This window comes from Zootoca vivipara, chromosome 5 (assembly GCF_965207765.1).
Source record: "Zootoca vivipara chromosome 5, rZooViv2.hap1.1, whole genome shotgun sequence".
NCBI classification, from domain to species: Eukaryota; Metazoa; Chordata; class Lepidosauria; order Squamata; family Lacertidae; genus Zootoca; species Zootoca vivipara.
This window is the reverse complement of record NC_142588.1, coordinates 53,680,112-53,706,285: the sequence shown is the minus strand read 5'-3', so window position 1 is coordinate 53,706,285 and position 26,174 is coordinate 53,680,112. Positions and strand designations below refer to the sequence as shown.

The following is a 26,174-nucleotide window of genomic DNA, read 5'->3' as shown; positions in this document are numbered from 1 at the left end:
TGTTTTCTTCAAAACTCACAAACTAACCCCTTTTCTCTTCCATGCTAAGAAAGCATAATCTGCTGCTATGCTCCATTATGTCTTTCCCTCATTTATCCACATTTATACTCCAAACAGTGCATATAACCTGAAGTAAGAAGAAATCTGATAACAAACAGGTTCCTAATCTTCACGTTAAAGAGCCCTGAGACAGGTTGGGCAAAGCTTAGCTTCATACATGAAAAAGAAACTAGGATGATGAAAGAATGCACTTCAACCCAGACATTCTATAGTTGGAAATCATGCCACCTTATTGGTTACAAATGAAGCAAAAGCAGCATTGGGTTTCTAAAAAGCAAATAAGCAGTGAACTCTGTTACCTTTCCTATTTACTCCTCTAGAAAGTGATTGGCTGTGGACAGAACAACCAGCCTGCTCTTGCCTGTAGAGGAAAAACCTCAGAGCAGGCCCCCTCCCTTATCGCAAAGCAAACACAAACGTTGACTAAAATTTAACCATCGCAGCAGGGCAGAATCAACAACCTCCTTTTCTGTGAGAGGTATCCAAGAGAAACACAGGCAAGATCAGCAGTGGACAATCTAGCCCTTGTGCTTACCTTTTCCTCATCTAGGGTCTACGAGAAGACAGATGGTGGAATCTGTGTTTTTGTAAAGCTGTAATTACAGCGGTTTCCAAAGTTCTCATTTGCTTGGGATCAGTGCATAGCTTTTGGTCTGGACAACCAAGCAATTGGCTATAAAGGTCTGGTTAATTTTTTACCCAGAACTGTTGCAATCTTGGGAAGTTAACTCATCCTAGGATTGGATTGGATTGGCAGACCAGTCCTTACTCCTTAGAAATCTTTCATTTTAATGCCAGCAGAGGGGAGTGGAGGGGAGATTATCTGACTACGTAAAAGATTAGAATAAGTCATCCATCAAAGTTCAGTCAAGGGAAAAGCTCAGCTTATGATTATAAAATATCGCCCAGGGTGCAGTGACGTTTACAGCCACTGTCCACTCCATCCCCCATTAGTATCACAGTCACAGGAAAGTGGATTTGCTCTGCAGGTTACATATGGGTTGCTTCCTGGTAAGATTTAAGGGGCAGGAAAAAGGATAAGGTTCACATACCAATTTAGCGAACTTTAGTCTTTTCATACTCCAGTTTTTTTACACCTGCAAATCTGCAAACACACATATGCACAAAATTATATTTCTGAGATCTTCCAAAACTGCTCCAAATTTATTTTCCTCACCTACTATCCTGCCTCATCTTTGGGAATCCATGAAAAGCAGAACATCAAGATCTATGCTGGCCAGCTATATTTATTATACTCAGACATAGGTGGAAGAAAATGGATGGAAATAATCTCAATGGCCAACATATTCCAGCCCAAAAGCAGCAGCCACCAACTAATCTGACCTGCACAAAACACCTGCCTGACTTCTGGAATTCAACAACGATCCCAGCAGGCACATAAGCAAAACCTAGGTCAGTCAAGACCCAAAGCAGAATCATAGAATCATATAATTGTAGAGTTGTAAGGATCATCTAGTCCAACCCCCTGCAATGTAGGAATATTTCACCCAATGTGGGGCTCGAAGCCACAACCTGAAGATTAAGAGAATCATGCTCTACCAACTGAGCTATCCCAGCTCATATCCCAAAGGCTTGGTATTACAGGCATAGTGTACAACTTCACTCCAGACATCCCATCTCAAGCTGTAAACCATGAGTTGTAAGCATCCATCTGTCTCAGGAGACAATGGAAGAGTACATCTTTGTGAGTGAAGTCAAACTTCTCTCTGCGCTGCTCCTGACAGTCGTTCCTCCTCTGGTCACTGCTGTGGATGAACAACCTGACTGTCTGTATCCAGGCACTGCAATGGTGCACAAGGGATTCCCATGTTGTTGTTTAGTCGTTTGGTCGTGTCTGACTCTTCATGACCCCATGGACCAGATCACACCAGGCACTCCTGTCTTCCATTGCCTCCCGCAGTTTGGTCAGACTCATGTTGGTAGATTCGAGAACACTGTCCAAACATCTCGTCCTCTGTCGTCCCCTTCTCCTTGTGCCCTCCATCTTTCCCAACATCAGGGTCTTTTCCAGGGAGTCTTCTCTTCTCATGAGGTGGCCAAAGTATTGGAGCCTCAGGCTCAGGATCTGAGGGATTCCCATACAGCAGGGTTAATGTTGCCAGCCTTCATGTCATGTGTGGTCACCAGTGCTGATGCATGGAGTGCTGACAACATCCTGATTCAGGTTGCTGGTCTTGGTTAGGCTGATGGTGAGGCCGAACTCCACAGAGACTTGGGCAAAATGGTTGATGAGTCTCTGTAGGGCTCCCACGGAGTGCACTGTCAAGGCTGCACCAAGTGCAATCAACATCTCACAAATAAGAACACGACACACTTTTGTCTTGGCACAGAGATGTGCCAGTTGAACAGAAGACCATTGCTCCTTGAATGGAAGCAACAGGAAGAATAATATGCCAAAGAGAGTTGGGGTGAGAACACAGCCCTGTTTCATTTCACTCTTTACAGGGAAGGCGTCCAAGGATGAACCATCATATTGGACGGTGACATGCATGTTCTCCTGTAAAGATATGATCATCTTATTGAGCTGTGTGAAGAGTCCTTTTTGGTGGACAAGGTCCACAAAGATGATGTACAATGGGTGTCTCTGCTCTCAGCATTTCTCCTGCAACTGGCTCAGTGAGAAAATCATGTTGACTGACCTCCAAGCTCTAAAGCCACACTGTGACCTGGGACAGACCCTGTCAGCAAGTGAGCACAATCTATTGAGAACTACTTGGGCAAAGGCTTTCCGCACAGAACTCACCAGAGAGATGCATGTCTTGTGGCACAGAGCCTTCTTCCCAATACTATGGAGGTGCATCATGAGGGAGGAAGTGAAGCCGGCTTTCAGCACTGTTGGGATTCTGTCCTGAATCTTTACCACACGTTTGAGAGTTGATGGAGTTTTTCAGCTCATCAAGGGATGCAGGGACATCCAGCTCTTCCAAGACAGGCAGAGTCTGGATGCTGTCAACTGCTGTGTCAAGAGACCATGTTTTCCTGGTGGAGGCTATTTGCTAATTAAACTCTCTATGTTCTTACTCAAGTTGTATCATTTTATACTATTCATGTTTTATACTCCTTTCTTTTTGCAAGCCACTTTGAACACTTGTTGGAAAAGCAGCGTATCAATGCTCAAAAACAAACCAAATAATGCAGTGCAGGCTAGAGACAAAGCAATGCCAAATGCTTTTACTGTTTCAAGTATCTGAAGGGATTTGCTTTTTACACTGTCAGATCTCTTGTGAGTACTGAGAAAAGGTTTTATTGCTGAGCGTACCAGTTGAGCAAAGGAAGAAAAACACAGTAACAAGCAAAGCAAACCAGTACCAGTGCCCCCAAACAACAGCAGTTTTGGGGGCTGCTTAATGTCTACCAGCTACAACCCTTCAGGCTACTATAACTTTCTCTGGTCATTTGCGAGAAGCACAATGGTTTCCTTTAGCTCCACCAAGACAAGTGGGATGCAACACAAATTTCAGTAGCTGGGAGCAGTTGTCAGGCAAAGACCATTAAGTAAATCAAGCAATTCCAAGTCATAAATGGGGGGGGGGGAGACTCTTGCTATGACCAAAGATCATACCAACACCAGTATTAACTATTGACATAATAAGGTTTGGGGGGCTTGATTACACACTAACCAATTTTCCATTCTCAAATAGTATAAGCAACAGGAGCATGCCTGAATAAGTTAAGGCCAGCCTCACACAGCTGCGTTTTAGACACAAATTTAATCTGCAACAGTTTTCTCTCTCTTATGGACAGCTTGGATTAAGCATATGCACGCTGAAAAGTCCAAGCACTGGAGCAGGATAGCAGATCCTGATTTGTACCATGCCAAGTCCAGGTTTCCAGATGGTGCTGTTGTTAAGTTGTGATCTCTGGGGTTGCTATACAAAACTCGTATTGAAACAAGACCAAAAGTGATTTTGCACACCAACCCCAGTATGCAAAAGTGGAAGAACATCTAGGTTAGATATTTATTTTAAAGGGAAGAACTGCCAACCATTCAAAAAAGGAAAATTCTCTATCAAATATTGCCAGGGGGAAAGTTTAACCATGAAATACACAGAATGAGAAAAAGTTCATAAGGAAAGCAGAAACAATAGGAATATTAAGGAAACTGGAATCGAATAAAGTCAACGCAAAACCTGCCTTGGGAGATCATTGATGCACACCCACCCCACAAAGCAGAAGGCACAGAATCTAACATCAAAGAGTTCCAGCTTTCATTTAAAAACACAAAACAAGTTTCTAGTCCTTATGGCTTGAAATATGGGCTTTAAAGTAAATAGGCACTGTGGGGTCAACTTTCCAAAGCTAGAGTGGGGCTCAGTAGAATTTCTAGCTGTCAGACAGCAATATATTAATGGCCTGCTTCACTTGTTTGCCCTATCTTGCAGATACTCTGTATTTTGTGCACATTTCTTAATTTGCTTATTTTATCCTGATTAATGAATTCAGCTCTCTTTTTTTACTGCATAATACCCTGCATATGTGGACAGCCAGAAGACAAGACTGAAACTAGCTGAAATGTTAAATGTATGGTTGCCTTTAACTAGATTTTTTCATTCCAATAAAAGCTGCAGCAGGGGAATGGGGAAAATCAAGATCAGGACTCAGATGCACCCTAATTACAATTATCACAATCAAAACCCCATCTAAAATTAAAACAGAGGGATAAAACCCTGCTTAATGTTAGCTGAAAGAAAAGGGCCACTGAATTCCGGTTCCCAAAGACTAACGTTTCTGTACTTTCATAACCTTTTACTCCTGCTCAATAAAGTCACATGGAAGGTTAATCTGTATGCTTGCCACTGGGAACCATTAGCACTGCCTTTTGTACCAGGATGAAGTATCACAGAGTCTGATAGTTGACATTTCCATGTATCAATGATCTTTGAGTCAGAGTGGAAGCATAAGTATAAAGCAGGCATCCCCAAACTGCGGCCCTCCAGACTTTTTGGCCTACAACTCCCATGATCCCAGTGGTCAGGCATGATGGGAATTGTAGTCCAAAACATCTGGAGGGCCGAAGTTTGGGGATGCCTGGTATAAAGTGTCCAACGATTTCTTTGGGCAGACTTCCGTGCATCCAAAATATGCAATCATAGCTCCTTACAAAGGACCGCATGACAGCAGTTGCTGTCTCTTGGCCACAGACAGCTTTCCCTGAATACTGTATTCCAATATCTGAACCATTTATATCCACCAGCAAATAAGCTGGCATGACAGCCCTGACTGCTGAATTACATATGTGATTCTAAATCAAAAATCACACATTTACTTGGAAGGAAGCCCCAGTGTTTTGACTTCTAACAAACATCAAGTTAGAAATGCATTAGACTTCAAGGCTCATTTAGCCATAAGGACGTTATCATTTTTTTCATCATATAGGCATCCCTCCCTTCCTCCAAGGAGCTCAGTGCAGTAGACATAGGATTATCCCATTTATTGTCACATTATCCCAGAGAGGCAGGGGAGACTGTGATAATGACGAAGAGGAAGGGTGTGAGCGAGGGGAGTAGCATAAGAATGGAGTACAGGTGCTAAGATCCATAGGTGTGTAAGGGAGCTTGGCAATAGAGGTCACAGATTCAAGCCTGGAAGAATCAGTCCTCTGGTCGATTTCCTAGGCTGCCTTTAGACACTACCCGAACACTTTGGGGGCTTAGTTGCTTTTAACCATGAGAACTAGAAAATCATTTTTATTTAAAATATATAAAAGTCAATATCAAGAAAGTTCTGTGCCAGATTCTACACAAAATCCCAAGAGTTCCAGGGGCATAGCTGAAGGGTTTGTTCCAGCCTAGCACATAATGACAAGGTATGGAAGAGAAAAGGATATCATCAAGGCATAGGCTTGTTTAATAATATACATTATTGAGACTTAGGAAGTGGAACCTGCAAGGGCACAATGGCACAGTCATCAGAAAGTAGGTCAACCTTTGGCACTGCGTTAGTGAGGTGAAGCAAAATAAGTCTTACATCTCAGCATGAGCTTGACTATAATAGCAACATTCAGAAGCCATTAGAGCATCTAAAATTGAAGACAAGTAGATTTTTTAAATAAAAAAATCTTACTTCATTTCAGATTCATAATTAATGTTTATATAAGCTACCAAGAGCCAATTATATAAAGTTGACATCAAAGATACTTGTTCTTCTCAATAAAGATACTTTACCATCAGGTTTTTTTTCTCACACCAAATACTTATAAAATACTTTACACCAAGATGCATACTAATGCTCTTTTGGATAATAGGCTCTTTCTGCAATAGGCTGTTATCTCAAGCCACTGAGCAATTCAAGGACTCTTTTACCTCCAAATTTCAATGACAATCTGTTTTAACATACCTAACTATTAAAAATCCTAAATTGTGAATCTAACATTACAGGCAGAGGTTTTCCCAACAAAATGGAAATCAAAGCAGCTAATAGATTCAATTAAAGCACTCTGAGCAGCAGAAATATTACATGCTTATTTTGGATTGGATCGTATCCACTCATAAAACAGTAAATAAACAAATTCCTTGAAGCAATATGAGGTACAGAAAATTCTTAAAAACAAGTGCACTGATCTGGATTGAGAATATTATTTTAAAATGGCATTAGAAATCAGGGAGTTTCTTATCTGCAAAAGTCAATGTTTCATAACATAACCCTGAGTGAGTAAAATGAACATTGGAGATTTGGAAAAAACAGTAACAAACAGTTTGGAGATCTGTTTTCTTGTAGAGGCATTAAAACTTACCAACAGACTAGAGCAGACTTCTGAATGGACAGATGCTAATTTTTCAATACTTCTAAATTGTTCCTGTATAAGGAAACCAGATTATTAGTGCAACTATCAAAGAGGAGAGGTTCTTTTAAGACCTATTAAACCAAAGCACAGAACCTTATTTTTATAATCAACAGACAACACCATCCAATTTAGGGATGAAAACCCCTTTTCAGCCAGAGGGTCACATTCACTTCTGGACCACAGACCTGAAATTCCTCACCCTGTCTTAAATAGAGAATCTCTTTAAAAATGTACTGAAAATATTTACCTTTCACTCCTTTTCCAGTCCAGGCTCAGACTTGTATTATACTCCTTGTTGCTCTGATGTTTTCCTTTGTTGTTACCAATTTGTTTCAGATTGTTATATATATTTCCTATTAAAAGAAATAATGATCTGAGACGACTCTGGCGTTCTGTTTGTGTATACTTTACATGCCAACATGATTTCTCTCTTTTTTTAAAATAAAACCGTTTAGAAATACGAAACAAGGATAAAACAAAAAGAGGCCCAACCACTAATAGCCTAGAAATGCCTGTGTAAACTGATGAAGGCGGGTTTTTTCTTTCTGAAGGCAAGTCACAACCTGACAACATTATGTTTAATGGGCCTCTCTTGGAGAGCATTCTGCAACTGGATTTATTCCACTGAGAAAAGCCCCACTCCACCCTCCAGCAATTCTTAATTCACAGGAACGCTGAATATGGAGAAAATCAGCAGCCTCCAGCACTTGTGAAGGTTCAAATGAAGGGAAAAAAAACAGCAAAAATTCTGGCAAGGGGAGTGAGAGGGAATCCTATCAGCAACAACAGGATCTGTTACTTCCTGGTGCAGAACTTTGACCAGTGAAACTCAGGTGCTTCTTCAACATTTATTAAGGGTGTTTTCCCAATTCTCCCTTAACTCCAAATGCTGTATCTCCACTCAGTCTAACACACAAGCAGGAAGCTGTCAGAAAGTGGGTTAAGTACCGGAAATCGTGACATAATTAAATAAGAACATGGGCTCGCCACAATGAAGTGTACAAAACAGGGTTGCTACCTCCCCTCCCCCATGACTGAGGCTTTGAACAGCAGCCTACAAAACAGAAATTTGAAAGGTGAAGCTCTTCCCAGTGTATTAGGGACATAATGAGAAACACTTCACATGTTGAATTTCTGTCTGCTTATAACAATTAAAAGCTCAGACCTGCAGCAAGGGAGGAGAAAATTAACAATACGCTCTTCAGTTAGTTTAAGGACAGCACACTCCTGGATGGTAAATCCTCTTTTTGAGATCAGCTACATACTAATGGCCCCAATTTAGTCCAAGTAAGGCATGGCACCTGTAAGCAGAGAACTTATGTCACCCATCCCTTCCAACTATCCATGGGCACATGCACATGTGTCAGCCTGTTGCTGTTCATGGCCCAACGCACAGATGACTCAGGAGCCATGAGACGAGTCAGTGGTCAGAACCAATGAGTGAGTCAGGGTCAGAGGAGACGCCAGAATAAAGGAGCCCAACTTCCAGAACATGCACTCAGAGAACTGGGTCTTCCCAATAGGACGCCTGGTGCAAACTAATGACTTCCTAAAAATCACTGCAACCCCCCTCCCCGCCCACAAGGTCTGGGTTGCTGTGCGTAAGAGAAACCTGGTGGACAAGCAGCAGCTAAAACAGGCTCATCTGCCTCATCCAACCAAGTCTCTGTCACACATGCCAGGTCAAGTCCTCCATCCACGATCAAGTCATGGGTGGCAGTGGTCTTATGAATCATTGACCTGGCATTGCACAGCAGTACCTTCAGGTTGTGTGGGTATCCCTTGCTGATTCCAGTATCCATTCGGTGAAGACCAGACCCGGAGGCAGGGATAGTCCTCAAACAACGACACTAAGCCTGCCTCCTCGGTAATGACATGGTCTAGTCTTAGCGTAACTCCTCCTCCTACCCGTGATCACTGAGATCGGTTGTCCCAGTGCCGCCACCCCTGTGGAACCTACCCCAGCCATTTTATCGGCTGGGACCCACTCCCAGGCAGCCCTGACCCCTCCCCCAAAGAACAAATTAAAACCTGTATAAAACACACAATAAAACAATACTAACCAAGAAACAAAAAATTACAGAAGTAACAAAATTAAACAAATTCCCAAACCCAAGTAAATAACCACAAAAAAAACCCCACACACACCATAACGTGTTTAAAATGATAAAAAGAAAATTTAAAACGTTTTAAAAAGAACTCTGCACAGTTCAGAGCCCTCCTGGACAGCAACAGTGCTGGGGGCAGCAGTCCCCAGGAGGCCCGCCAGGCCCCGCCCTGGGCCAGGTGGTGAGTGGCAGGGACAGGACCTGAAGGCACTCACGCAGGGGAGTCCTCCTGGAGTCCTAAAAACTCCTGGAGTCCTAAAAACTTAGTTGGTCTTTAAGGTGCTACTGAAGGAATTTTTAAATTTTGTTTCGACTCAGACCAACACGGCTACCTACCTGTAACATGGACAGATTAGCTACATATGAACGAATTGCATGTCGATGCAAAAGAAAAATGGATAAATATGAAGAAATCTGGAATGAATATTTAAGTGATGAGGCGGATAGTGGTGGGAAGTAGAGGGAGGAGAGAGAGGTGGGAAAATATTGTTTTAAAAAAGGTGTAGTCATACCGGTAGGTATATCAGTGTATTCAAATCTGAATTGTCAAATTGTGTTATTACTGTTATTATGGTTTTTGTTATATGTGTCTTTTATGGTTGATGTCTGTATCGAAAAATCGATTAAATATTTTTTTTTTAAAAAAAAAAAACACCGGTTGGCTTTAGTATACATGTCAGGGCTTATTCTGGACAAGCAGATACCAAAGTCTGAGAGAATAAGTGGAATGGATCCATTAATCATGGGATCAAGAAGGATATAGCCACTGTTATGTATGGTGCAGAGGTGATAGAACGGTAAATACACCATTACACAAAAGCAAACAACCATGTGATGACTGCAGTTATTACATGACAAACAGAGTTGCAGTAAGAGCTATACCGTGGGCTTCATTTAAGCTACACAGTGGACTTCATTCAGGTCCAGAGTTCAGAGAATATCAAACACTATTTCATTTTGTGAAAACTCACCCAGAAAGATGTATATATTATGTTTTCTCTTCTATTTATCAAGAGGTTACCCTTGGAAACCCTAGCAAGGCAACACTGTGGTCAAAGGACTACCAGTAATCTGTACCACTAGCTGAAGTCACTGCTGTGATCAACCACTCAGAGAATTGAACATTGATAGGACGCTGGGAGGTGGGGAGACTTGCACATAAAAGCTTCTCTTTTTCAGAGAGGGCTACAGAGAGACCAACACTGCTGTTGGCACTGAAGTCTCAGAAACCGAAGCGTATGAAAGACAGTGAGGAAATAACATAAGAGAGAGTGTAATAGCGTAATCAGGATCTCATTTATAGTCTGACTTCAAATGGAATCACTCCCAATTACAATAGATACTCAGTTTTCATAAGCAGTTGTTTGCAATTCCAGAACACAAATACTGTGATTTGCATCTCAAGTGATTTGTACTTTGTGGAATCCACAATTTTGGACCTGCAGGCACATTTGGAAATCTAAGGAACTGATGTGGGCACCATGAAATACCCATGACAGAAAAGAAAATTGGGCAATGCTCAGAACCTGTTTCTCCACCCTACCCCATAACAAATGAAAACCAGACCAATTTTTTTTAGAAAACCAGGCAACTCCCTCACAGCAACATAAATAAAAAACACAAATGAATACTTCAGACAGAGTTTATCTAGGCCTCTTTCTGACTGTGCGTTTGCAACAGACCTAACGGTGCTTAACAGCTGCTAAACTGTGGATCTGAATGGGGTCAACTGACTAGCTAGAGCTGTAGTGAGGAATTTGTGGCCCTCTAGACGCTTTTGGACTCCAGCTCTCATCAGCCAAAATTGCCAATAGTCAGAACTGGGGGGGAGCACTGGTCCACTACTTCTGAACTAGAAGATCAGCTCACCACCCCGCCAATATTCTTTCGACTTTTAACATGTGGGCTTGTGATGGTGGTGAACTGTGAATTGACCCTGCATTCCCCATAAAAGTGTAACTCTAAAAGTTTGGCTAAGCAGATGGGGGTGGGGGCATTTCTCTACTGAGAGAAGCCACAGTTCAAAAAAGTAGTACCTAAGCTGTACAGATGAATATCACCATCACAGGTGATGTGGTTGGGAAATATCTCTACCTGAGACCCTGAACAGCTGCTACCAAATCAGGTCAACAGTACTGGGCTAAACAGACTGATGGTCTGATTCCTAACTTCAGGAGATTTGGAGTGAAGTGCCGTGAACATCCAAGGATGACACCCAGCTCTTTCTCTCTATTCCAACAGAATCAGGAGAGGAAGCTGAGGTGTTAGACCAGTGCAATGGAGGCAATGATGGGCTGGATGTGGGCCAATAAAACTGAGATGTAATTCTGGAAAGACAGAGGTATTATGTGTTCTAAATCTGGGAGGTGGGAAGATGGCCTATGCTGGTCCGGGTTGCACTCCCCTGGAAGGAGCAGGTTTGCAGCTTAGGGGTGCTCCCTAAGTTGTTTAAATCTGTTTTTAATATTGTTTTAATTGTTGTAGCCCACCCTGGGACTTTAGGATGAAGGGCAATTAATAATAAATAAAAATATAATACAGTTCACTTGGTATTGAAGTGTAGATGGGTTCAGGCATGACCCAAGGCAGAGATTCAGCTCAAAATGGATTTATTGGAACATCAGGAATAAGAAGAACAAGAATGACAAACATGGACACTTGGCCCAGTATATATACCTTAAGCCGGCCCAGGCAAAACACACACCACCTGTGATGGTCGCTTTAATGCTGCAATTAGCGAATCACAACACTGGCCCTATCTCAGCAGGGATTGGCAGCCCGCCAGCTAGAAACAATGTCATTGGAGGGTTTTTTAATCCTCTCTGTCTTTCGTTATGCAGATGAAGCTCCTGAGCTACAGGAGGCCTGAAGGCCCAGGTCTGCAACTACATGCCTACAATGCCTTCATACGTAACAGGTATATATATCATTACTATGTTTGTCCAAAGCTCAACAACTTATTCCTGTTTGTTTAGATACAATTTAGTAGAACTGTCACCTAATTTAGAAAATTGTAAACACTGAGCTGCACTAGTTGCAGTTAATTAATCGATTAAATTTACAACACAGGCACACTTTCTTTGCTTGTAGCTGCAGGCATTCTCTTAGAAAAGGTGTTCTATGTGAGAGAAAGTGGAGAATGACCCTTTAAGATTGCAATTGTGCCCTGCAGTTTTTATAAATACTTGCATTAAAAGTATTTTTTAATAATAATAAAAAAGAGTCTGCTGCCCAATCAACCAAAGGCATGTTTCCAATTGATTAAAATGTTTGATCAGTTAACCTATCCAATTAAATCGAATAAAGGTTAAAGCCCTACAATGGCATGCATTTGTCAATTATTTCCATCACCTTTGTAATAGGTTTGAACTATAAACTCCAATCACTTTCCAATATAGATTTAACACTTGCAGAATACTGGATACATTAGACAATCTTAGTCTTCAATCCAAAAAGGAGGGAACAGGTTTTAACAAAAGTGATCCTGAAGAAGCAGAGACTATTTGGGCCTTAATCAATCCTTTGTGCAATGTTTTAAGCTTGCAAGGATCCCAGCAGCAGCCCTGTTAAGATTCAGTACAATCAGGTACATGGCTGCAAGAGGCCAAGAACACAGTGAATCAAGTTAGCCCCATGGAGACTTGGCATTTTGGAAGGTGGCAGCCAAATGCACAGACCACTCATTGAGATTTGTGCTACTGTGTACACTTTTGCAGAATACCTAATGGCACATCTTGCTCAGCCATATGGCCTCCTGCTTACTGTACATGTAGCCATGATTCTACTGCCTCCCTAACAAAAAGATCAGGAGAGCTGTGTTAGATATAGGCAAGCGGATAGCACTCTGTCAGGTGTTCAGGCAGCATGTATGGATGGATGCTAAGCCAAAAGTGCAGGATATCAAATTATGGCTCGCAAACCAGGTATATTTTCCGCTGGCTGTACTGTATACACATCTCTCTCCCTTCCAAACAATTGTGTGGATCAGTTTAAAGTAGGACTCCAGGGTTTAACATTGGTTTGCTTAGTAGATCAACTGACATTTAGTTGATTACTTGGTAGAGATCCATTTTAAGATACAGGGCAAATTTTAATCAATAGAAGCTAAAATTATGGGAACACTTTATTTCTGGAAGTTAATTTTTGATTTGTTGAGTTACTGTTTACAGTCAGAGAATGAAAAATGATGTATTGGAGATGGCCTCTTCTTTGAACTATAATTGGCAGCTTTTGTTTACTAAAGGGTACATTATCATAGTTTCTTCAATAATGCACAAATACTATTATATTGATCCTCCTATAGTATGCTAATTTAGTTGGATGATTAATCAATGAAAAAGTATTTAATTAGTTGACAGCTCTAGTTCTAAGGCAATCAGCACCCAGTCCTTCCTGCTAGGAGCATCCTTTTCCACTCAAGGCCATCCTGAGCACCTTGATGCCAACACATTCCAGAAGGAGAAAAACAGATGCTTGAAAGCCTCTCTTGCAATCAGAGTTTGCAGGGCTATATTTGACAATGCAGAACCTTCAACTCTTTGTGGCAGAAGTGGCTAAGGTTCTCCACGAAGGAGTTGGCTCAATGCCCTGCAGTGTAAAGGCAGCCCTCTCTGCCTTCCAAGTATGGCAACACATGACACTCTCTACAGTGTTTGAGCCATACAGCCTTTGTGACTGCAGCACTCCACACAATATGTTGAAGCAGTGAGATTACTTTGAAGTTCCCAGCGACATTTCAGAAAAAAGCACTATGCTTGAGAAGTCTTATGCAATAACTTGACTGTAGCAGCATGCAATACAGTCCCGTAGGTTTTAACTGTCACTGTCTCTTTTAAAGTCGGGTCACTTATTCCTATTACCTCCCTCCAAGACTAAAGCAGTGCCTAAAGCTTCAAAGGTAAGCATTGTTCCATCAAGGCTAGCTTCATATGCTTATAAAAGCCAGATTCCAACAATCATTTGGTTCAAAGCAGATACAAACGCCTACAGTTCCTTACCCTGTTGGTAAGAATGCATGTGAAGCATCTGAACTTGGTCCAAGGCCATATTCATAGAGAACTTACGAGCATCCTTCCCCAACCTGGTACCCTCCTAATGTTTTGGAATAAAACGCCCATCAGTCCCAGGCAGCAGAGCCATGTTGGAGAAGGTTGGCATGAAGGATTCTGCATCCCCAAATAGGAAGGGGAATAATACATTACCCCTCTATTTTCAGTAATATTAAAATCTGGACTGTGGGCTAAGGTCTCTGTTCAGTTCAGCTTAACACTGGGTCTGGGGGCATTTTCAATGTACATATTGAAGTTCTCAGACGGGGAGTGCAGAAGAGACCCTATCATTCTTTCCCTGATTGATGCACTCTCTCATTAATTTTACCTACGATATACAAAAAAAAAAAACCAAGCAAACGGAATCTACACTTGGAAATCAAGCTCTGCTCCATTTGGCTCACACCACCAGTAATCCCATTAAGCCAAACCCTTATTCTTAAAATGCGCATATCTTTTTCCCCACAATTCCCTCCCCACACTTCTACTGAAACCACTTCCCCTACATGTGCACATTTAAGATTTCTGCAGAGCGACCACTTCAAAAATCATTCCCTCCATTGATTCACCATTTTGATTTTGATTTGTTCATGGTTAGCAACCCGCAGCACAGTTCCACACATATATGCACTCGGAAATGTGTTCCACTAAGTTCAATGGGACTTACACATAGGTAAGAGGAATACAGGAACTGTATATAGGAATACAGTTTAAATGTGAGATACACCTGGTACCATATTACTTGTGTAAGGGGCTTGCCACCAAAGCTCAAAGAACCTAATTTGGCAACCAGATCCAAAAACACATTTGGAGGTATTAAGGGGCCTTCTAATCTGGTTTTTAAAAATCCAGTTTTATCTGCAGTGTTATGCCAGCACAGCTCAGCACTCCATACGTACACACAGAACAGGGTAGATTATGTTCAGGCTGAAGGTTTACAACAAGGGGAGCCAGCAAGGACATAATATCATCGTTACAACTACTGTGGATAAAAACACACATTTTGAAGTATCCAAGCACTTTACATATACAGTGGTACCTCGACAGTGAGTTGAAGGCCTCATTAAAATGCATATCAGAATTCTACATATCTGAGTAAAGGTAAAGGGGCCCCTAACTATTAGGTCCAGTCATGACCGACACTGGGGTTGTGGCACTCATCTCGCATTATTGGCCGAGGGAGCCAGCGTACAGCTTCCGGGTCATGTGGCCAGCATGACAAAGCCGCTTCTGTCAAAACCAGAGCAGCGCACGGAAATGCCATTTACCTTCCCACCGGAGCAGTACCTATTTATCTACTTGCACTTTGACGTGCTTTCAAACTGCTAGGTTGGCAGGAGCTGGGACTGAGCAACGGGAGCTTACCCCATCACGGGGATTCGAACCACCGACCTTCCGATCGGCAAGCCCTAGGCTCTGTGGTTTAGACCACAGCACCACCCGCGCCCCACGTGTATTCTATAGTACAGTACATTAATTATTGTTTTTATTTTATGGATCAGTGGTCTCGTTAGATTGTAAAATCCGTGTTAAATTGCAGTTTTAGTGGTTGTTTTTAATAATCTGGAATGGATTAATCCATTTTGCATTACTTTCTATGGGAAAGCATGCCTTGGTTTTAGAACGCTTTGGTTTTGGAACAGACTTCTGGAACGGATTAAGTTTGGGAACCAAGGACCCACTGTACTAGCTTGCAATACTCCATACAACACTGTATTTATTTATGTTTATTTATTAATTAAATTTGTATACTGCCCCTATACCCATAGATCTCAGGGCAGTTCACAACATAAAGTCACAATATGAAAAACATAAAATACATAATAAAAGCAAAAACAAAGGCTACCCAATACTCCTCATTTCCACGACACATTTCAAAAGGGCATCAGATGTCAATCAGCCAAAGGCCTGGTTAAAGAGAAACCAGGTTGCTCAATATTATTACACACACACACATAGCATAATACAAATACAATAAGGGTTTGAAGTTGAAAAAGCAGCTTGCCTAATGCCACTGGGCAAGTTTATAACATAATTAGCAGGGAATGAATTGCATTTTCCCAGTATCTAAATACTGGTATTTGCCATTTTCTCCAATATTCACTCAATCCACAACAAAGACAGTACCTTGAAAGACAAGGAATCCAGCACAACAGTTGAATATCAGTTGCACATTTACAATTATGCATTTATTGTGCTATATAAGCCAATTTTGTCTGGAAAGACATGCCATAGTGCCAGTGGAACTTAATTCCATGTGGACTTAAGAGAGAGGTGGTAGAAAGGAAGAGGGGTGAGCAGTAACAAGAACTCAGCATATTTAGGCTGGAGAAAGAGGGGATGACAAAAAGATGAAGGGGTGTGAGAGGAAGGGTAAAGCAATAGAACAGCAGTTTAAGATAAAAATAGGTGCTTTAAGCACCTTGAAAACCAGTTGGTCTCCACAGCAACTGCAGGTAACCAGAATTAATGGGCTTAAATTACAGGAAGATAGATTTAGGTTAAATATAATAAAGAAACAAAATAATTGATGGGCAATTGCACAAATTGGATGCAGACTGACTTATCCATCTCATTAGAGGTTTCTAAACACAGGTTGGGTAAACCTCTATTATGTGTCGAAATCCTTTAGGTGCTACCAACCTTCTTCAAAAAGAAACCTTCTAGTCTGACACAGGGATTTTCAGACTGCAATACTATGTACACTTATAAGTCTCATTAAACTTAAGTGTGTCTGAGTATAAAGGACTGTGCTGTTATAAAAAGAGCCTCAGGGCCAAACCAGACAAGATAAAAGAGACCCATCTTTGGCTCACCTATCTGTATTTAAGCCCAAAGCAGCCATGGGGGGAGCCCCATCTCAGCTGAGACAATGTATTCCCCCCCCCCGTCCAATTTAACCGTGAAAATTACTCCCTCACTCCCACCCAGTTACTATTTATCAATGAAAATTCACCACTCATTGGTTCTCCTACAGCTTCTCTCTTATTCTGTTGTTTGTGTGAAAAGGTTAGTCAATGATATTAGAGTGAGACAACTGTGCAGTGCTTTTGTCCCAGTATCAGTCTAGCCAAATAATAAGAGGATATTATTGATATTGAGGGGGTTGGGTATGTTTACCCTACGAAAGAGGACACTTGAGAAGAGATATGATAGCCATCTTTAAATATCTAAAGTACTGTCACATGGAAGATGGAAGAAGCTTGTTTTCTTCTGCTCCAGAGGATAGGACCCAAACCAATGTCTTCAAGTTACAGTAAGTGAGATTCTGGCTAAACATCGGGAAGAACTTTCTGGTGGTAACAGCTGTTTGACAGTGGAACAGACTCCTTCGGGAGGTTGTGGACTCTCCTTCATTGGAGGTTTCTAAGCAGAGGTTGGGTGGCCTGAGATTTCTGTAATGCAGGGGGTTGGGCTAGATTACTCTTGGAGTCCCTTCCAACTCTACAATTCTATGATTCTATGATTAGCATTTCCCCAAATGGGCAAGATGGCTCTTCCAAATCTGTTGTTACAGATGTGTTAGGGCAGGCATCCCCAAACTTCGGCCCTCCAGATGTCTTGGACTACAATTCCCAGCTTCCCCGACCACTGGTCCTGTTAGCTAGGGATCATGGGAGTTGTAGGCCAAAACATCTGGAGGGCCGCAGTTTGGGGGTGCCTGTGTTAGGGGCATGGCTGGTAGACCACTGGTTCAAATAGCCACTCAGTCCCCAGGAAGTAAGCCATTGTCTCTCAGTTTCACCCTCTCCATTTCAGTAATAGAGGGATAGAACAACACTTTACAGCTTGGATGTGGCCCCTTTTTCAGTCTTAGGGCCACAGTCCTTCTGGCTGGCCTTTTTGGGGGCGATGTACCACAGATGAGTGGTGCCTGAGCTAGAGGTTGACAGAGCAGTTTTACCTTTGTATTCTAAGCTAATTTCTTCACTCACTTCTCTCTCTAACCTCCATCCATATAAGCAGAAAGCACAACCAGTTCATTACACCTTCTAGCCAGGCAAAAACACACAAGGAGGTTGCAAAGAGTGGGGTAGTTCAGAAGAGTCCCAGGGACCTAGGAGGAGTCCCAGGGGCCCAATAGAGAAACCTGGAGGGCTGCATTTGGCCCCTGGGCCTGAGGGCTCCCTATCCTGCTTTCCACAGTTGTTGCAAGGATTCCCTTGTCAAAGGATGTGACCTATTTGGCATGGCTCCAATTGCAAAGCAGGTCCTGCAACGCCAGGATTGTCAACCTTTTCTTCTTTGCAACTATCAATCTGAAGTCACCTTTTCAAAATGGCACTTTTATCCCAACAGGACAAAGCCAAACCATACCTTGCTACTATAAAATCATCAGACATCACACACAGAACTGTCCATTTTCAGGCAGATCTCTTAGAAGCAGGATTTTAAAGATCGCATTAAAGCCATTCCTGCAGCTGCCAGAAGTCTTACTTGCTGAGATGCTAAGACAGACTTGCAGTGCCTGGTTCCCAAAGAAAGCCCTGTGAGTTTCATAGCTATTCACTTCCATAGCCCAGAGTAGATGGGCATCAATTATTTTGAGTGCTTCTGGTGGTTTCTTCTTACTGCAGCCAGCCTTCCAGCCAAAAGCCACTAAATAAATCACACTACTACTAGAACCCATTACATTTCCAAAAGGGAACATTCAGGTGGATTTGTAAGAAGAAATAATATAAAAATTAAATAGTGCAGCACAAGGGAATTGCTGTGCATTTTGCAAGCTGTTAAGACAAACAGATTCTGCAATGAAAAGGGGTGCTTTCATCCCTCCCCATACTAAAGAAATTAAAAAGAAAAGAGATATACTGCATTTTTAAAAATCTACACAGGCCAGAACCTGCAGTGAACTTGGCAAAATGCAGGATCTATTTAACAATGCATTTGGGTAAAAAAAAGAAAGAAATCAGCATAAAGTTCAAATCCTAATTTAATACATCAGTTCTAGAGACCTTACATTAAAAATAGGAACAGGCTGAGGAAGGAGGGAATCAGCACACATGTAGTGTAGCAGCCCTTCATACTGTTCACCATAATAGAGTAGCTTCCTTAAATATTATTATCTCTCAATCTTTCAGAGAAATCTACACTTTTCCTTCCTCCTGGGCTACTGTGCAAGTTTTATGCTGGTGTTGGTGAAATGACTGCAGCACTCTGAATGTCTAGTTCACTACCCCCTCCTCAAAAGCAGCAATAGCATACAAAACCTTCTGAGCTAAGACAAAAAAACAACTTTGAAGACCCAATTGATAGAACTAAAGAACTGGCTAAGTCTAGCTCACCAAGCTACAGTATTTAAACTAACAAAAACCTCCTGGAACCCAGCAGATCAAAGGCTACAAATACAGGGAAAGACACAGACTTCTAGCTGTCATTCAAAATAAATCTTTATCCACCTTAAACACATTTAACCTGGGAGTAAGTCCCATTGAATTTAATAGAACTCACAATTGAGCAGACATGCCTAAGGTGGTGCTGAAGAAGATTTCATAGAAATCATAGAATTGTAGAGTTGGAAGTGACCATGAGGGTAATCTAGTCCAACTCCCTGCAATGCAGGAATCTTTTGCCAATGTGTGGCTCAAACCCACAACCTTGAGATTGAGTCTCATGCTCGACCAACTGAGCTAGTGAGAAGGACAATTCGATTCTGTGAACTTCATTGCAAACTGAGAAGCTGGTGACTTCAATATCAGAGTCTTCATAAGATATTTTGCACATACAAAACAACTTGTTCCACTCTTAAGGTACCAGAGAGCCAGTTCAGTATTTTCCTTATTACATTATACCAGTGTGGCAGAAAGAGAAATGTGACAATTACACACTAGTTGGCTTTCACTGGGAATCCACTGCGGCTTCCTACTTAAATTACACACATGATTTTTTTACACATGTTCAGCTTTATAGGGGAAATTACATTTATCAAGTTGCCCTCACAGCCATTCCATTTATTGACACACAGTCCCTTTGGCTGACATACCTTCTATCACCTGAACAAGTTGGTCAGACTTCCAGATCCCTTGTATTCCAATGGGGCACAAGACTGTGACTTATTCCACAGGATGACAGCTGCACAGAACACCATTAGGGACATCATTGATTTTGCAAGACCACTTCACAACAGACACCCTACGCTGCTCCTTGTATTTGACATTTGGGTCATCTGGTCCCTCTGCCCATTGCTATGCACACTCCACTCCCCACCATATATTCCCCAGCCCTTAATCGAGGCTTAATAGGCGTCTTCCACAGCCCATCCCTCCCATATATCCAGTAGTCGGGAACCTCCATCGAAATGGCAGCTCAGCACCCCGCTTCACTCCAGAATAGCCTTCTCAGTCTAGTATTCCTACCCACTATTCCATAGTTGTTCCTTTAAATCCCACCCCTATGACACAAAAGATTGCCCCAGAGATTGCATAATGTCCCCCCACCCCACCCCGCATCTCCACACACACACAAACAGTTGCGCTCTCAGGGCAGGACTTTGGTGCCCCACTCAGCAGATGAGCAGGAGGGCCAGAAATGCAGCAGGGTTGACTTGCCACAAGGATTTTTAGTCACATCTTAAGGTGAGGAGGAGTGTAAGTCCATTAAGTCTAGAAGAGTATGGCTGCAGACCCCCAAGACCTCTTCAGCCTACCCTGCACCATTCCCAGTGCCTGTCCTCACCCAGATGAGCCCCTGGGTGGGCGCTGAAGCCAGCATCGCACATCCTGCCGCACGGATTGCTCCACCACGATGGGCCACTTACTTTACCCCTCTAGCCCAGCCTCCGAGTCCGTATTCTACAACGCACCACCCCCGCTCCCGATTTCCTTACCAGATGCTTCCGCAACTAAACAATCCCGCCCCCCTAAAGCCCCAGCCGATGTGGCAAGCCCGCAGCATGCAGCACACCTCTTGCAGATTGCCCTCGAGGAGCACACCTCGCAGCTTCCCTCTCCAGCAGCAGGTCCCACCGCCCCAGGCTGGCCCAGATCCTATCGTCCGCTCTCCACACCTGAGCCTGCTCCCCTCCACGTCCCTATCCTCTCCCCCCCATGCCCTGACCTCCAGAATGCCCCAATTACCCGCCATAGCCTAACTCCCCAGAACGCCCCCCACGTACCCCAAAGCCTGGTCCAGATACGTGACCAGCATAGAGCTCCCCCCCAATACACATTATATTCTGCCTCGCCGTATGCCCGAGCTCTCACACACACACCCCTCCTGCGCTTGCAGGCAGCAACGCGCCCTCCCTCAGCCTTCAGAAGACCGTAGCCCCCCAAGCCTCCCGCAGCCGCATATTCCGAGGAGCCCTCTTTGTCCACCTCCTCCTACCCTAGAATGCCCCCCCCCCCAATTAGACTCCCATTCTCACGCGCACTCTGTCACACACATACACACATATACTGTATATACCACACGGCCTCGTCGCCCCCTCCACGCGCAGCCGCCCCCTCCGTGTCTCACCTGCGCTCCGGCCGCAGCCCGCGGGTCCCCCACGGCTCGCGCGCCCGCCAGACACCCCCGGCCCGGATTCGCCTTCCCGCTCGCGGTCCGAGCCGGTGCCGAATGAGCGGCCGCCGCCACCGAGGCGAGAAGCCGCAGCTGGGCAGCGAGCGAGGAAACCCGCGCGAGGCTCTCTCTGCGCCGCCATCTAGCGGGCTCCCTCAGCACGGCCAGCGCGGCTTCCCAAGCCCAGCACGGGTCCCTGAAACCCTCAGCCAGCCAGGCCAGGGGAAAGGAGGGGGCTTGCGGGGTTGGGGGCAGCAGGGGTTGGGTTCAAAAATAATTGGAATTTTAAAAAGTAACACCGCAACTGGTCTTGAGGGGTAAGATTTGGCTCGGAAAGGTGGGAAGTAATTGAAAACAAAAATAAGAAGGCAGCCCTCTGGGCACGTGCAGAGTACACATAATCCATAACCCGCAAAAAGTCTCCTGTCCAGGTTGGGGAGTGGGCAGTAATGCCAACCCTGGGTAACCAGGATCCCAAGAGAAAAGGATTTGTGACCCCATAACAGGTACTAGAGTGGCTTCAGGAGAAGCTTACAAGAGGCATGTCTTGTGTGAACAATTACCAGTATATATTATCTAATCCAGCCAATGATTCAGAGTTGCAGATCTAAAATCACTTAAAGCAGATTAGTTCCTCCACTTAGCATATTTTAACACATTTTGTGTTAAGATGATGAAGCGATGATAGAAGAAGGGCAATTTCCATCCGCCCACGTCTTTGCAGCAGAGCATCTTTGCATGGGAGAGGAATTTGTCGACTTTGCCCCTGGAGGCTAGAGGATATGCCTAGATATAGACTCCATATGACCCCACTGAGGGGTCTCTCCTCCAGGTTGTGAATCTGAACAGAAACATGTCCTTCCATTATCTCCCTCAAATACTTAACCCTCAAACAGGATGATCCCATGGGTCCGCTTAGGATCTGTTCACATCTCAATTAATTGTGGATTGTCTACCCCTTGTGTGCCAATTAATTCCCCTGTGTCCCACAGTTCTTCACTGTATACAGCTTCTACCTCACACTTTCCCCCCTCTGTAAACCCCAAATTACCTAGTGCTCAGAAAATCCAAAAATAAATTTGCACCTCTTATAAAAACCACATTTTGAACCATTCCAGGACACCTTTCTCTGAATTTTTATATGTGGGCAGTTCTGATCCATCTCTTCCCTCTCTTCCCACTTCAACAAATTTTAATAAAGCAGCTTTATAAATGTTTATTTTTACTATTATTAACAATTGCTGTATGTTACACCCACCCAAAAATCAATGTGGTATGATCCAGAATGAGCGATAGAAGCAGGTGAGCACCAACATCAAAACTTAATCAGACTGCTCTTGGGGGATTTGGGAAAGGTGCCAAACAATTTATATTGATTTTAATAGAATGAGCTCCAAAAAGCAATGGAACAATCAGCTAGGGGGCTTAAATGATCTAACTCAGAGGACTGTGCTGAACAATTTGAGAGCTAGGAAGTAAGGATATAAGATGGTAGTGAAAATTAAGAAATGCCATTTTCAGAAACAATTTTGTGAAGAAGTCAAGCACCCAGCTCGATGAAATGACGCTTAAGCATCTTGGAAGCTAGTTGATCACAATTGTGATAACAAGAATTGACTCGTGGCAAACACTTCTAATTTGGCCTGGGAAAATGGTTTCTATACAGCTTTTAACCCTTTTAACAGCTAGTGCCACCGATAACCACGACATTATAAAGGATTCAAGTTGCAATCCAAATCCCAATTACCAGAGGGTAACACCTATTGAATTCAATATGACTTCCTTCTGAGTTGACACAATTAGGACTGCACTACCTATAATGAAGAGGTGTTTAAACCCTTAATTTTAATTTACCATATTTTTCCGTGTATAAGACACCCCCATGTATAAGACACCCCCTATTTGGGGGGACTCCAAATTAAGAAAACACCCCTAAGCACTACCTGTGTATAAGACGAGCCCCCATTTTAAACCTAATTTTTTGGTTAAAAAAACCTAGTCTTATACACGGAAAAGTACGGTATTTATTTTATTAAATTTATAAACTGACCTATACCTGGAGGTCTCAGGGCGGTTCACAGAATAAAATAATTTCCCTTGCCTGGGGAAGATGGCATTCCCATAAAACTCTCAACTACACGAGAGACTTCCGGTCTGCCGCCATCAGCCGCCGGCGGGGTTCGTCTCGGCTCCCGAGACACCCACCGCTACCGAGGGGGGGGAGTCGCGTGGGCGCCGCGACCCCCCGGAGAAGCCTCAGATTGTGCGTTCTGAGGGCTGGGATACCCAGCGGGCTCCAGAAAGCCATGGAAACTGCCCGGAGAGCCCCCGTCGGAGCCTCCGAGAGCAGGCTGTACATGGCGGAGCCTTGGGTCCATTGCTACCTCGGTAGCGGAAAGCTCCGAGCCGGAGACAGAGGAGCAGCAGATACCTTCAAATTAAGATTCGGACTGTGAGTAAGACAATTTTATTGGATTTAAAAATAAGAATTTGGACCTGGGAGGGGAATAAAAAACGGAGGTCGTTCCCCCCCCCTACCCGGAAGGCTGCGACACAACTAACTTGCCTGCAGCCGATCGAAGAGAAGGGGTGAGGATCCCCCTGAAAAATTGAACTTGTGTACCCCCTTAGAAGGCAGAACTAAGGGGGGGAATATATGCTTTAGACTGCATCGATAATCATATTATTGTGACAAAGAACCCCCCCCCCCGGAAACCGGGGGCAGGAACCTAAAGCCGCGACCAGCTGACAAATATAAGGATTTACAAAGAGTAACTGCTGTGACTCTGTGATATTTTTTGGATTATATCTAAGTTGACCGATGTAATAAAGAGGAGAACTGGAAAAGTTGGACTAAGAATTTAAATTATAAAGGATAAATATGGTTGGAAATAAACAAAGGAACTAGTCTGGACATTATAGCACCATCGCTGGCGGATCAAGTTATAATTCCCACGGGAACACAGAAGGACAAAGAAGGCTGCCAGCCAAAACAACCCTCTTACAAATGGAGGAGGTCGAACTGCAGTATATTCTAGACTTTATTAAAGAAATGACAGAGGAAATACGTCATGGTAAAGGAAATATTCAGACTTTAAAAGAAGACCAGCAACAGATATATCCAATGGAGACTTTAGAATTGCAACAAGAAGAAATCATTGAACAACAGGCAGAAAATAAGGAGCAATGGACTGAGAAATCAATGCAACCTGTGAGAGAGGAAGCATTGATCACCTATGTGACTTTGGACACTAAGGACCAAGATGGACCCTGGGATCTGGTCTGCTCAGTGAGAGAGGGCGACCAGATCCCAGAAGGAAACAAACAAGTTGAGGAGGGAGTAAAGAGTCTGGCCTTTGCCCCCCCCCCCCAGTGAGAGTGAGGGGACGCAGGCCAGACAGAAGATTGGAAATAGGGGACAGTGGAAATAAATATGAGGGTGGGAGGCTGGTGGAAGAATTAAAACAATGGAAGGGGAAGAAGGAGGAATGGGATGGTTTAGATTGGTTAAAAGTGGGAGTGGGGTAAAGAAGGAATATAAGGTAGAGGAATGGATGGATTAAAATGTTTGAAATTGGATGATATGAAGACGCTGGCCGGGGAAAAAGGGAAACTGCTACCTGGGGAGGGAGGGGGTGGGTTTGGAGGTTTAGTTAAAAGATTGGATAGAATCTGAATTAGGCAAAGGTATATCTTTTTAGGGGGAAATTATAGGCTAAAGGAAATTATTAGAAATAGTTAAGAGTAATATAGTTCAAAACCTAATAGAATTTATTGTGTGGGGTATAAAAAAGAAGTTGTGAAGTTGGATATGGAATTGACCCGGGAGGGGAGGGACGGGGAAGTCGGGGACAAGATATTGTTAGAGATACTATTTTTCTTTCTTTTTTCCTTTTCCCCCCTTTTTTTCTTAATTTTTTCTTCTTTTATTTTTCAAGCTTTTGTATTTTTGTGCTGTATTTTTTTTATTGTTAAAAACCTCAATAAATATAATTTTAAAAAAAACTCTCAACTACACAAAAGTATTTTTAAAAATTGTATATTTGTGATGTACTGTACTCTATTTTATTTTTTATTTGTAAGAGATGTACTGTGTTTTTTTTGTTCTGTTTCCTTCCTTTTTTCTTTTTCTTTTCCTTTTTCTAAGTTTTCCTTGTGTGTCTATGTTGATTTTAAACCAATAAATGTTGAATTACAACAACAACAACAACAACAACTTCTGAACTACACAGAAACATAGGGAGCTGCCATACTTGCTCAAGCCATTGCTGCATCCAGCACAGCACTGTTGACACTAGCACCATCTCAAAGGTTTCAGGCAGAAGTCTTTCCAGAACCTGGAGATTCTTGAGATTGACCCTGGGACCCTCTACATGAAGAACATATTGTGCGGGGGGGGGGGATCCAAATGCTCTATCAATTTAGTGTTTTCATTTTATTTGCATTTAGTAACAGCTAAAAATACGCGGGTGGCGCTGTGGGTTAAACCACACAACCTAGTGCTTGCTGATCAGAAGGTTGGCGGTTCAAATCCCCGCAACGGTGTGAGCTCCAGTTGCTCGATCCCAGTTCCTGCCCACCTGGCATGTCAAAGTGCAAGTAGATAAATAGGTACCGCTACAGCGGGAAGGTAAACAGCATTTCCGTGTG

The 26,174-nt window shown here is 43.1% G+C and overlaps 1 protein-coding gene across 8 annotated transcripts in view; it reads right to left on the bottom strand.

The window, feature by feature from the left end:
• Positions 1 to 21,623, bottom strand: part of SEMA4G (semaphorin 4G) — a 106,851-nt gene extending 85,228 nt beyond the window's left edge. For 2 of the 8 annotated variants that reach the window (XM_088670647.1, XM_035133609.3), the window contains exons 1-3: positions 21,480 to 21,616; positions 7,113 to 7,218; positions 6,815 to 6,877 (exon numbers count right to left, since the gene is read on the bottom strand). The gene's annotated coding sequence lies outside the window, so the exon portion shown is untranslated. Of the gene's footprint in view, positions 1 to 595; positions 6,135 to 6,814; positions 6,878 to 7,112; positions 7,219 to 20,004; positions 20,094 to 21,479 lie in introns of those variants that run through there. The other 6 variants (XM_035133610.3, XM_088670648.1, XM_035133615.3 and 3 more) reach the window with 6 other exon arrangements.
• Between the last annotated feature and the right edge of the window lie 4,551 nt (positions 21,624 to 26,174).